Consider the following 14,859-nt stretch of genomic DNA (forward strand, 5'->3'; position numbering starts at 1 on the left):
ACACTTAAGGTTTAGCACATAGTGCTGGAAACATCTAAGACCAAATGTAGCCTGGGGGAGGGGCGGGTCATAAGGGAAGGCGATGCTCAGGAAATGATTAGATGGCTGGGAGTTGGCCAGGCATGAGTGTGCATGAACCATGTGGGTAGAGGCAGCAGCCTGTGGGGAGGGCGCAGGTGGAATGCGCCAGGCCTGTTTCGTGAGTCAGAACGCAGCCAGTGTGGCTGAGCGCAGTGAAGATAGATTGGGAAGGCGGAGTGGGACTTCCTACTCCAGATCATGTGGAGCTTTGGATTTTAAATTTTATCTAAAAACACAGGGAAGCAATGAAAAGTTTTAAGTAAGAGAGTGTAACGATCAGATTGATGATTTAAGATGCTCATGCTCCAAGCCGTATAGGAAGGTATTGGGACAGGACAAATGAGGAAGCAGGAGAGAGGCCATTGCAGGAGTCCAGGTCAGAATGATGCTGACTTAGATTAGAGTGGTGACAATCACTGGTGAGAGTAAGAGGAAGGGCAGGTATGTTTTTGAAGGGCAAGTAGCTCTCAGGTGACATGCTTAATTTTCATTTATCTATGTTGTGAAAATATTAAAATACAAAACAAACAAAAGCCCCAGATCATGCATTCTAAAATTCTGACAATGAAATATACTTTAGCCAGAAGACCAGGCAATCTCACTGAACATCTTGCATGCCCGCAGTAATTGTCTTTCATTCCTGAAAAGTCTTTGGAAGTCTGATTTGCTGCTTTCCTGCAAATTGCAAAATAACAATGTACCTATTTGTACAACAAATAGAACACCTATTATGTACTAAGAACAGTTATGGGGGCTGGGGACATAGCAAGGAGTAAACAGGTTGGGTCTCTTTTCTCAAAGAGCTGGTATTCTAATAAAATTTACATTCCTGTGTATTCTTTTAAATAATGTATACTTCTGACTAAAAAAAAAAATGAATGATATATATGTTTCTTAAATACCTTGGTTTGATATAGGAATTTTTATGAGATCTTCAAAGCTCTGTTGCAAAATATTTTATTTTATTTTATTTTATTTTAATTTTTTTTACTTTTTATTTTTTAAGGCGAGGCAACCCTTGGTTGACCTCACAGATTGCAAGGAATTTGTAAGCTTACAATCCCTTTTTGTTTTATTTTTCATGCCTACAGCACCTGGTCTTCCCAGGTGGTCTCCCATCTAAGTACTAACCAGGCCCGATCCTGCTTAGCTTCTGAGATCAGATGGGATCAGGTGTGTTCAGGGTGATGTGGCCGTAGACTGGCATGGCTATAGACAAAATGTTTTAAAAGTAAATAAATTAATAAGCAACAACTTACTAGGAAAGTCTTTACCATTTGACTAACTGAAGCATAATATTATTGCTACATAAAGATCTTGCATAAATCATTAAATAAGCAAACTCTCCTAACAGAATAGAGGTTTTAAGACATAAGAAATACTATTAAAATAAATAATATGAATGGCTTCCAAAAAATTGACTTCAATAGTAAAAGAAGTGCAATTTAAATCAACCAGGCATAATGGCTCCTCCAACATTAACAAAGATTTTCCCTTTTAAAATCATGATACTCAGTGATGGGTGGGTGTGACAGAACCAGTGTGAATTGGCAAAACTTCTAGAAAATAGTTTGGCAATATACATGATGAGGTTTAAATGTTAAATCCTTTTACTTCTGTTTCTAGGGATAGGATCTAAAATAGTTATATCAACTAAAAACAATTTCTATATATACAAGTAGATTAGGGCTTTAATAGAGCAGATATTGAATTTAGGGGGTTAGAATATTGACTTTGTGACCTGAATTGTAATTAGGTTCTGGAGATCTCATTTTGACTCTGCTGTGAATGGACCGAGAACCTTGGCAAAGGCCTAGATCATACAAGTTGGAATCTCCATCTATTTTCTAGTTGAGAGAAGACATTAGCCCTGAAACATGATTGCAGAGCTTAGAACTTCCTTACTCTGCTGCCTTCAGAGAGCTGCACAAGCTCTTTTAATTAGTGATCAAGTCAGAGCCTAGAACCTACTGGAAACTCCCTGCTGCCATACTCAGTCCTCTCTCGATTCTGCCTCTCACCTCCATCCTAGATTTTAAAACTCTAACACACACACACACACACACACACACACACACACACACACACACACATGAGTGGGGAGTGGGTAGAAGTAAAATAGTGGATTTGGAATCAATAATAATAATCGATAATACCTGTATAGCATATATGTCAGACATTGTGTATTATTTATATTAACTAATTCAATCCTTATGATAATAATAAAATAAAATAATAAAATAATATGAGGTAGATACTACTATGAACCCCATCTACAGATGAGGAAACTGAGGCACAGTGATTTGAATGAGGTCATATGGCGAATATGTAGCTGAGCTCAGATTTTTGTATAAGCAACCTGGGTCCCAAATCCTGCTTTTTATATCACCATATCTTCCTGTTTCTTTAATCAAATGACTGGAATTCATGTCCTGATTCATCAAGTAGTGACTGGGAGAGACACCAAATATCTCAGAGCCTGGTGTCCTCCTGTGAAATGGGCATAGGGTACCATCCACACTGAAGTGCTGTGATGATGGAGTGAAGTTCCTGATCTGCAATAAGCACTCAGAGACTTATGATGACGTTATTATTTTTTGGTACATTATAATTCCATGAAAGTCTGTACATTGACTTTGACAAAATATTTAACTATCATTTAAAAATGCAAAGACAAGGCTCTCACCTCTTGAAACATTTTTGGGGCCATTTCTTGTGTTGCAGCATTTTGTGATTATGGTGGTTATGCAGCTTATCAAAGAGTTCTGATCCCCACCTTTTCATTAAGTTGTCCTGGACACTTAATGACTCTACACCAGGTGTCTGCTTATTGTGGAGTCCATGGTAGTGAGTTTGAGAAAAATTCTCGGCAGTTCCCTGTTACTGTGGTGGAACAGCAACTGAGGTTGGTTGGGTACAGAGTAACTCACCACTATGCTCCAATGCAGAACATCATGGGGCTCTGCATGCAGAATTTAGAAGTAGATATTGCTTGCTTGTTTGATTCCATGAGCTGGCTTCTAAGGAATGGCTGTGGTGTAGAATTTTATGCCAACAAGAATAAAGTTATAAGCATATCTTGACCACATTTTCAGTTACGTGGTCACCACTTGTTCATTTTGATTCTGCAGAGTAATGATTTTAAGAAAAATAAAAATAGATTCCTCACATACCCCAGAGTATACGTGGAAATAGAAACACTTTTCTTGGGTAACTCTGTCTGTACAGTGTTCAAGAAGTTTGTGTGTTTCTTCATGCAAAATACACACTTGACGGTTTTCTTCAATTTCCTTTTTTTTTTAAAGACATGAGTTAACTTTATTCTCAATTCCTTCCCTGATCTCCCACTTCTTGTGTTATAGAACAGTACAGATCTGGGTATATCTGGACTCGGCTGCATGTCTGGTTCTACTATTGACTGTGACACTGTGAACCAGTTACTTATCTCTATGAGCCTAGATTTCCTTACCTGTAAATTGAAAATAATAATGCTTAACTCATGAGATTGATAGGAGGGTTATATGAGATAATGTATATAAAGCATTTCACAAAATGACAAATTTATAGTAGGTATAGAGATAGGGAACATAGCATATAAAAGATGAAACACCTAGGCATAAAAAAACAAGAGACTAGAACAAAGTAAAGGAGCAGAAAGTATAGGAAATTAGCAAATGGTATAGAGATAAAAGAAACAGATTTTGTTGTGCAAAAAAGACATAAGTTCAGAGTTCAAATTTAAGATTTTGTCATTTACCAAAAATTGCATAGACAGAAACAGAAACTGGACTACGACCATAGCTAAGCTATTTAACAGATCAAAAGCACAAGTTTTCTTTTTCTTTTATCTATATCTCAGACATCTCAGATATCTACTCCCTCCAGGAATCTTGCCTTGGTGTCATCATGGGAGGAGGATCCCCAAGGAAGTCAGGTAGAAGAGTAGAGAGACCTTTGATACTTACCAAGGGAAGAGAAGGTAGACATGTTAGCCAATCTAGAAGGGCTATTTGAATAAGTACAGTAAACTTTTGAAAGGACATGATGTTTGTCTAATAACGATCTATCTTTGTTAGGAACTAATTTGCTTTAACTATTGTCATATGGTGTTATTATATCACTATGAAGAGGCATTTTTTATCATAAGGATAGATGGGTAGATATTGCTCCAAAGAAGTACTGAAAAGGGGGACAACGTCCATTCTCTATCCAGCATATATTTGCTGTGTACCCATCTAGGTATTGTGGATACACAGGTGAATGAAATATGGATCTTTACATAGGAAGCTGTTTAGGTTAATTAAATGATTGTTCTAATCAAACCAATCCCAAACTTGGTTGCTTAAAACAGTAGCAACTATTTAACATTTTTCTTATTTCCATAGGTGACCTGGTTGTTCTTCTGCTGGCTTTGGTTGATGTCTCTTACATCATTGCAGTGAAATGGTAGCAACAGCTGGAATCATCTGAAGGCTTACTTGGGATGACAGTTTTTTTTTTTTTCTATATAATTTCCAAGGTTTTTTCCTTTTCACATGGACATGTTCAATGTCCATTTATCAGGTAACTAATTTCTCTACACAGTGACAAAAATCAGTTTTCAAGAGGGAAGAAATAGAAGCTGTTTGTCCTCTTAGAAAATAAGCCCAGAACTGACACAGCATCATTTCCACTACATTTTATTTGTTACTCTAAATCAAAAGCAAATGTGCGCCGGGAAACCAGCTCTTCAAACAAAGAAAACCTCCTACTGATTGTAATATTTGCTGATTTTCCTTGTGTAAATATTCCCACTTTGGTTGATTTGAAGCTACGAACATGACATCACACTGACCACAGAATTAGAAAGAGATGTGTATAATTGGCTCTCGGGAGCTGGTATGATCTGGCTACAGCACTTCACTGGCATATAGTAACCAAGATTTAATGTGAGAGAATACTAGGCAAAGACAAGAACACAAGAAGATGTGTTTCATTGAGGGCTGTCGTTGGAGACTACCATAAAAGTAAAAAGTCAAATGCGAAAGAAAGATTCATAAATAGATTATTACATTATTAGTTTTAGCAAGACGAAGTAAAATATCATAGTAAATGTATGATCAGAGAGCTACAGAAGCACAGAGAAAATGGCCGACTCTTCCAGGGAATGTCAATGAAGATTTACAGTAGAGATGATGATTAAATTGAGACTTAAAGAATAAGTAGGAAGGAGTTCACCTGGTAGAAAAGGGAACAAAGACATCCAGTTAAAGGGACAACATGTGAAAGTTCAAGGATTGTTACAATAAAATGATTTAGAGACTTGCAAAACATTTTCTTTCCCAGGTGACTGGAGTGGAAATACATTTTAGCCATTCACATATTCTGTCAACCAGTCCCTAATATTTTGATGTCTAAATTATATTCCCCTCCCCTAAATTTTTATACATAGAAGTGACAAGATTCTTTGTCAAACTATGTGGTTCATCTCTTGAAAGGAAACATGGTCTGTGTAAGTAGAGGGTCCCTAGATGTTAGAAACAGAAGCATTGTCTCTGGTGGTTTGATTTTGAAGATTCTTGAATGTACTTTAAGGAGTCTAGATTTTGTCTTGTAGGCAGTGAGAATCCATTGGAAAATTTTTTAAAAAGGGTGGCATGAATATATTAGTTTCCTATGGTTGCTGTAAAACTTTACCACACACCTAATGTTTTAAGACAACCCAAATTTGTTATCTTACAGCCTTGAAGATCAGAAGTCCAAAATAAAGGTGTCAGGGCTATACTCCTTCTGGAGGTTCTAGGGAAGAATCTGTTTTCTTGCCCTTTTCAATTTCTAGAGTCCACCTGCATTCCGTAGTTCATGACCACTTCTTCACATCACTCCAACCTCTTGTTTTTGTTATTACGTATTCTAGAACACACTTAGACCCTCTTACCCTTCTCCTATAAGGAATCTTTGTGATTACATTGGACCCATACAGTAATAAAGAAACATTTCTCCATATTAAGATCCTCAACTCAATTACATCTGCAAAGTCCCTTTTCCTTGGAAAGTAGTGTATATACAAGTTTCAGGAATTAGGATGTGGGCATCTTTGGGGAAGCCATTATTCAGCCTACCAAACATGATCAGATTTGCGTTTTAGAAGTATCACTCTGAAGATCACATGTAGAGTTAACTAAAGAATGTGACACAGTTTAAGAAAATAAAGTATAGACTATAGTAATAGTCCAGGTACATCCTTGAAGTAAAACATGACAATGAGGAGAAAAAGGTATATATAAATTTCAAAGATATCTGGAAATTGGGATCAACAAAGATTTCATGACCAGTAAGAACTAGGGAGTAAAAGAGAGGAAAGAATCAAGGTTGACTTCCCTGTGACATAATTATAGCACAGGGAATACCTAAGAATTCAGGGTGGGGGGACAATTATCTCAGTTTGGACCATGTTTTTTTAGTAGTTCTTGGAAAATTGTGATGAAGTCAGATGCCATTAGAATTCACACCTGGACCCACCATGAGAAAGAGATCATCTATGGAGAACACATTTAGTAGGAAGAGAAGTTCAAAACTAGAACCCTAGAGGCTCTAACATTTGAGAAGAATAGCCAACTAAGTAGGAAGAAAAAGAAAGAAAGAGAGGTGCCACTGATGTCAAGAGATAAGAGGATATCAAGAAAGAAGGACTTAGCAATGGTGTCAAGTGAAATAAATCCTGAAGTCCTTTGGACTATGCAAGCAGAAAGTAATATTAGATTTTATTAAGAGAAATTTTATAGGGCCCGTGAAGTTTGAAGCAGATAAAAGCATTGAGGTGAATGAGAAAGTAGGAAAAAATGAACACAGGCTATTATTTCATGAATTTTGACTATAAAGAAAATACAAGAGATTGTGTAGTCACTAGAGAGAGAAGCCTGTTTCCCCCAATAATGGTAGTGGCTTTCACATTTTAGAATTTAAGGGAAAGAGTCGCTGGAGAGGAAAACAATGAAGACAAAGATACAAGAAGGTTATGGAGGGATATCAAGTAGAAAATATGGGTCAATAACACACGTTCAAGGGTTAAGTTTATGGATAGAATTGGAGAAGGAGGTGCATATATGATAAATAAACACATGTATAGATACGTTACAGGGCCCTATGGCAAAGATGAGGAAATTTAAGCTTGACAGACTCCAGGTCTTCCTTGACATAGATGGCATGAGCATCTCCTCCAATTCAAGAATCCAAATCTGAGCTCACTAGTTCTGTCTGGAATAAGTATGAACAGGTTTGGGTCCAAGTCCCATCACTTCCCAGATGAGTGACTTCAGATGTTTCTTAACTGTTCTCAGTCTCGGTTTCCGTACTTGCAAAACGTGGATGCTAAGATTACTTATCCCAACATGGACTTATTATAAAGATCCACTTAGCTAACCTCTGTAATGTGCTTAAATAAATGTTGGGCATTATTATTATTGGCACAAACTTGACTTTTCTGCCCTTCCTTTTCTCTTCCATAAATATTTTTAAATGCCCATTTGATTCATTTCTTCAGCATTTTACAATTTCTTCCAATAGAAAGTTTTTTAAAGTCTTAATATTTATTAGTATGCTCTTTGGATATATCTGTTATTCAACTATAACATAATTTATTTAAAGAATTTAATCCATAAATATTATTTTAGCTCAACATACAAAAGTATATTAGGCTCATGGGAATGCCATAATATTTTAGGATTAAAATTCTATATTAAATCTATATCTGGTAGAACACTTGGTATAATGTTTAAACATGGAATTCTAATTGGAAATTTTACAAATTTCCTTGTATGAGATTTTCATTTATCCATTTCTAAATTCGTGCATCCCCAAGGCTATCCATGACTTCTAGGGAGGGAACTCAGGGTGTTACCTAAAATACTTCTATAAATCACCTTAGCAGGTTAGCTAGCTTCAGATGCATTGCTGAATTTCCAGCAATTCTAGATCCTGTTGAGGCTAGACATTGAATATAGCATAATTTATCTCTAGAAATAATTTTATTCCAGCTAGGCACCTTGAAAAATGACACATATATATCACCTAGAGTAGTGTGTATGTATGTCTGTGCACTCGTGTGCATGCATGTGTATGTGTAAGAGACACAGAGAAAGAGAGCTACACAGAGAGAGAGAGAGAGAGAGAGAGAGAGACAGAGAGACAGAGAGACAGAGAGAGACAGAGAGAGACAGAGAGAGACAGAGAGAGACAGAGAAACAGAAAGAAGCAAGAAAAAATGAGGAAGGTAAAAGTAAAGATAGCAAGAAGAGTTAATTATTTCCTTTCATTCTGTTACAATAGCCAAGATAAGGAAGCAACCTAAATGTCAATCAACAGATGATTGAATAAAGAAATTATGGTTTATATATACAATGGACTATTACTCAGCCATTAAAAAATGAAATCCTACCATTTGCAATGACATGGATGGACCTAGAGGTTATTATGCTTAGTAAAATAAGTCAGGTAGAGAAAGATAAATACCATATGATTTCGCTTACATGTGAAATCTAAGAAACAAAAAGAACAAACTAATCAAAAACAGACTCACAAATATAGTGGACAGTTTGGTGACAGAGAGGAGGAGGGTTGGGGAGCTGAGAGAATGGGGTGAAGGATTAAAGAAATACAAATTAGTGGTTGATAGATGGTCATGGGGATGGGGAGCACGGCATAGGGAATGCAGTTAGCATTAATATGTTAGCTAGATGGAGGATCACGGGAGGGAGAGAGCAATTAGGGTGATGGTTTTATGAACTATATAGATGTTTGACCAATGTACTGTATACTTGAAACCAATTTAAAGAAATAAATTACTTAAAAAAAAATAACTATACTCTTTCTTTTCTCAATCTAGAAAATAAAGTTCCAAGCTAACATGGCAACTCTTATGTTTTAATCATCAGTTCAGTGTGAAGAGTGGTTGAGGAAAAGTTGCCCAGCATTACCAAGAATGTAATTCTCAGTAAAGGGAGAAAGAACATGTTTCAGGAGACTGGATAGAAGGTCATACTATGCCAGAGGTTGCACAGATAATGGTAGTGGAGCTAGGCTTTGATCCCAGGTAGTCATTCCACAAGAGGGACCCCAACCCAAAAGTACTGTCAATAATATAAGTCTGAGAACAGATATACTATTGATGTGGCAACTTCTCTTGTAGAGTGGACCACAATAGAGTGATCACAAATTGATCCCCTCATTAATGTGCCCTCACAAAAAAGATGGTGCTGGGGAGTTGTGGAGTAGTATTACTCTTTCCTAGATCCAAAGATGTTTAGAAACTTTAGGTTTATTATTGTAGTAATATTAACCACTCCCTTTGTAGTAAAGAACTCTTTTATTACGCTACTGAATATTTTCTAATGTTCACTATTATTGGACTTTTTTTTCTTTGCATAACAACTATAAGTGACATTACCTGTAGATTTTTTTGTACCATTTTTGTTAAATTTGGTTTCACCTTTTTGCTAATTTTACAGAAATAATTTAGAAGCTTTCCCTTTTTATGCTCTGAAACAGTTTAAATACTATTTAAATCACTTGCTTTTTAAAATTATAGAATTTACCCATAAAACTGTATATTCTTAGAGAGTTTTAAAGGGTACACTGTGGCAGTTCTCAATACTTTGCCACAGTATTTGATCTGATTGATTGTAAATCTCTTCTAGGATCCATGTGAGAACTTTTTAGCTTCTTAAAAATCATCCAATTCTTTGTCATTGAATTTATATGTATAATGTTGAATAAATTATTTTAGATACTATTCTGTGACTGTAGTTATTTCTCAATGTTATATTCTCCCACTCTAATTGCTCAGGTAATGTGTGGTTTATATATTTTAATGTTTATTCATAGTTCAGAGAACCAGATTTTTATGTATTTATTTGCTCAACTTCTTTTCTGTTTTCTGATTTGTTAATTTTGGATTTTTGTCCTCAATATTTGCTTTCTTCTACATTTCTTAGCATTATTTTGAAGTTCCTTTCTAGATTCCTTTATTCTTGTCTACTAATTTTTGTGTTTTAGGCTATAAATTGTCATCTGAGTTATGGATACATTAAACTTTTATTTATTATTGTTTTTAAGGTATTCTGAAGTGTTGGATTTAATTTCAAGTTAATTTCCTCATGAGTTGAGAGATATTCTAAAATTTTCATGTAACAAAGATTTTTTCCCTATTTTTGTTATTAATTTCTAATTTTACTGCAGTGTGACCAAAGAATCTGATTATACTATTCCTGCCTTTGGTACTGAGGTTTCCAATGTGGTCTGTTAAGAGTTGATTTATATCCTTCCAGAATAAATGTTGACATAACCTCTAGTACCTGTAAATGTGACCTTACTTGGAAATAGGATCTTTGAAGATATAGTTAAGCTGAAATGAGGTCATACTAGATTAAGGTGGGCCTAATCCAATGACTGGTGCCCTTATAAAAAGAAGATTTGCACAGAAAAACACACAGGAAGAACACCATGTGATAATAGAGGCAGTGTTTCAAGTGATGATGCATCTACAAGCCAAAGAACTTTGAGGATTTCTGGCAACCACCAAACTAGAAAGAGGCAAAAAGGATCCTTCTCTAGAGAAAGCATGGCCTTTGCTGACTTTTGATTTGGGACTTCTAGCTTCCACAACTATGAAATAATAAGCTTCTGTTGTTTAAGCTACCCAACTTGCAGTACTTTGTTACAACAGCCCTAGGAAACTAATACATACCCTAATGATATAAGGCTAAATTTTGTAAATGGTTAAAATTTGTAAATGATTGACAAAAGATATATTCTTTTATGTTAAGATTTACCTTCTTAATTATGTTATTAAATACTCTATATTTTGTAAATTTTGGGTTCATTTGAGTTATTAAGTACTGAGAGAAGTCAATGAAACTCATTTATAACTATTGAGTTTCTAATTTTCCTTATATTTTGCAATTTTTATTGTTAGAATTTTATGTATATATAATACCATGTCATCTGCAAACAGACAACTTGACTTCTTTCTTTCCAGTTTGAATGCCTTATTTACTTATTATTTCTTTGCCTAATTGCCCTGTCTAGAAGTTTAAGTACTATGTTGAATAAAAGTGAAGGGCATGGACATCCTTGTCTTCCTGATCTTAGAGGAAAAGCTTTCAACTTTGTACCATAGAATATGATGTTAGCTGTGGGTCTGTCATATATGGCCTTTATTATGTTGAGGTACATTCCATATATACCTAACTTATTGAGTGTTTTTATAAAAAGTTGTTGAATTTTGTCAAATGCTTTTTCTGCATTTATTAAGATAAACATAATTTTTATGCTTCATTTTGTTAATGTGGTATAACAAAGACCATATTGGGCAATCAATTGCAAATGTTGAGCCAAAATCTGTGAATAAATTATGATTATTTTTAACATTTTTGTCTTTTAACCCCTATATTAAAGTTATAAGTGATTTACCATCTACCATTACAATATTAGAATATTTGAATTTAACTATATATTTACCTTTACCAGTGAGCTTTATGCTGTCACATGTTTTCATATTACTAATTAGTGTCTTTATGTTTCAGTGGGACGCAGGGCCCAGGAGGAACAAGTTTAAAGGAAAACATGATGAGTTCAGTTATGAATATAATGAACTACATGTATCCGTGAAATGCCAGTCATGGCTAATAGGCAGGTGGAAATCAAGGCTGGAATATAAGTTGGAATTCTTTGTGTATGGGTAGTAGCCAAAGTATACAGCTGCAGTGTTCAATACTGTAGCCACTAGTTCCATACGATTTTTCAAATTTAACCATGAATTAATTAAAATTAAACAAAATTAAAAATTTAATTTGTCAGTTGTACTAGCCGCATTTCAAATGCTCAAAAACTACAGGTGACTTGTGGCTACCATATTGCACAAGTGCAGATTAGAGAACATTTCCACATCACAGAAAGTTCTATTGAACAGCACTGGTATAAAGAGTAAGAAGAACAGAGGTTTAAAATACATCAGAATCCTAATATTATTAATATGTGTGTGATCACTGAAAGAGCCTAACTAAAACAGGCTGAAAGGAAACTCCATTTACTGAGTCTTTTAATTGGCAGGGAACTAGATACTTTTATATGTTATCCCTGATCTCCAAACTGTCTTACAATATTAGTGATATTAATCATTTTTACTGAGGCTTTTTAAGGTTAATTTTCCCAAGACCCCTAGCTAGTAAGTGGCAGAATTGGAATTATAACCCATTATAATATTCCAGATCTAATGATTTTTCAATTTCCCTAGGCTTCCTAGCCTAAGAAAGTACAGATACAATGTTGCCAAGGAAAAAGTCAAGGAAGAAGGAAATTTTGAATGAGTGAATGACAAATGGCATCAAGAGTTCAAGTAAAGTTAAATCAAGAAAGTGTTCATTGAACTGGGCGGTAAGAAGGTTGTCATAAATTTTGTTGAGAACAATTTCAGTGTAGTATAAGATAGTCCCTTCTTTTAAGAGATAAGATGTGGTCTTTCTTTCTTTACACAAAAGATGGTTCACTGAAAAGATGTTTCATGTTTTGGGGTTTTGTTTTTGTTATCGTTTTGTTTTGTTTTGTTTGCAAATTATATATCAATGCCTTAAGCTTTCATCTATCATCTTTGGTATAGTCAGAGAGACTGAATTTTGCAATCTTTTTTTTATTCTTTACTTACTAGCAATCTGATCTTGGTCTAAACTCTCTAAAATTTTCTTCCAATCTGTACAATGGGGTTGGAAATATATGTCTTGTTTACCTAACAGGGATGTTTGAGCGTCAAATTAAACAATATATTTGACAATGAACTGTGAAGTGATATGTAATATAATAAGCGATTCCCAACTGATCAGACTAAAACAATATTTAAATTCTACAGATTTACCCACAAAGTTTCATACATCTAGAGGACATTTTCATTTAAAGTTATCAGATCTCTATCTCTGGAGAATAGAAAAATGTACTATCGTGTGTTGAATTTCTCCAACCCAGCCTTCCAGATTGACATTTGACTTTTTGAAGCTTAGATCCATGGGCTCCTGTGGGTAGTTCTGATTTAACCTTTATGTCTTGGCCTTTATGCCATAAAAACTGAAAGAAGGAGAAGAGATGATTTCTCCCTTCTCCAAGATGGTCAAAAAGAAGAGAGAAATGATTCAAACTTCCTAAGAAAACTCGGTCTTTATAAGATAGCTATTTCTGTTATTTTGTAAGTAGATGAGTGCCTATATCTAGAATCCGATAAGTTTGCGGAAAAACTTAGCATTAGTTCCCAAAGAAGCAAATTCCATTGATTACATTAACTGAAGAACTTCTAAAATTCTGTTGCCTGTGAGCTATGCCGATGACTGGAGGGCAGAGTTGCTAGGAAACACAATGGTTTGGTTAAAGTAAGGATAAGCATGAGAAGATGTGTTTGTCACCAGAACATGGAAAACCTGAAAAGACTTCTCAGGTACTTCTTTGGACCTGAACTAAGAAGCTGAAAATGTTTTCCGCCCGACAAAAATAGTTTTAAGGTTCTTAACACTCAGGGTTTGAACACTGAAGTCTTACCAAATCTTTTTCAGTTTTGTCTGAAGCAGTTCCAAGGAGAATCCTTAATAGTTTGGGTCAGAATAAATCAGAGGAGTGTAAATTATTTGTAAATAAGGTACTTTTTAGTATCTTCCGAAACCTTCTAATTTGCCTCAAGGCATATTGAACTCACAACAAGTTTACTGGAAATGTCAGTTATTAAATAGACATTTTACAGTAATTGAATGTTACTGTCACACAGTTCAGACCACAGGCCCTGGCAGCCCAGAGAAAGGGTTGCTTATAGCAAGCTGTGCACTGACAGGAAGCAAACTTTTTAGTGGGTCCCACCACAGCGTTCTGGCCTTAAGTTGCAAGAAGGAAAAATTACCAACCACTGCCCCAGCTATTGCTGCTGAGATGCTGTCATTGAAATAATGCTACAAGGACCAGGTAAAATATGAAGAAAAACAGTTTTGGTGGGATTTCTTAAAATCAATTAAAAAGCACTTTTTTGGTTGAGGTTTATTGTGTTACTGATAAACAGTCAAAGGTACAGGGGGAAATCCCTAGCCCCAGTTATTGGGGTTAGGTCATTGATTTGGACTCTATTTACTGACATTTTCGCAGAAATGATACGAAATTACTGTTTTTCAAATGTGGGTTTAAGCTACCATCTAAGGAACAAGAATCCATATTAGTTTGAGTTTTCATCTCTTGACTTCTGGACAAGTAAGAGAAATTTTCATCATCCGTGCCCAGGATAAAATGCCGCTATTACATAATGCTACTGCAGCTCATGATCAGGTGCTGCATGTCTCTAGTCCTAGTGGCAAGATTAATTTATGAAGTGATGCTTAATTCGCCCTTGCGCTAACAGGGTTCTTCCCTCTGTTTAGGGTTCGTGCTCTCTTCTGTGTGCTTAGACCCTGGCTTGTTCTAGATCATTCCTCTGACCTTCCAAATGTGCTCCAGTCTCTGTCCTCTTAAAATAAACAGAGAAAAAGCAAAACAACAAATGATCCTACTACAAGTCTTTATTCATTTCCACTAAAGTCACTTTAAATACCACACTGAAGTGACCTCATTATCTAAGGAGGAGGATGTTTCTACTTCATTACCCAGACCCTGTATCCACTGCATTAATGTATTTCCATATCAGAGATGAGCTCTGCATGCTGCCACAGTCTTTGAGTCACAAATTGACTTCACCTCATGTTAGGTAAACCCAGAGTGCAGACTTAGGCTTCTTCCTTAATC

The 14,859-nt window shown here is 35.5% G+C and overlaps 1 non-coding gene across 1 annotated transcript; it reads right to left on the bottom strand.

Annotated features, from left to right (window-relative positions):
• Nucleotides 1–1,163: 1,163 nt before the first annotated feature.
• LOC118613929 lies at nt 1,164–1,282 on the bottom strand. The gene has a single exon (XR_004956014.1). It is a non-coding gene; the product is annotated as a 5S ribosomal RNA (ribosomal RNA).
• Between the last annotated feature and the right edge of the window lie 13,577 nt (nt 1,283–14,859).

The sequence above is a fragment of the Rousettus aegyptiacus genome, unplaced genomic scaffold, assembly GCF_014176215.1.
Source record: "Rousettus aegyptiacus isolate mRouAeg1 unplaced genomic scaffold, mRouAeg1.p scaffold_m13_p_2, whole genome shotgun sequence".
Taxonomy (NCBI): Eukaryota; Metazoa; Chordata; class Mammalia; order Chiroptera; family Pteropodidae; genus Rousettus; species Rousettus aegyptiacus.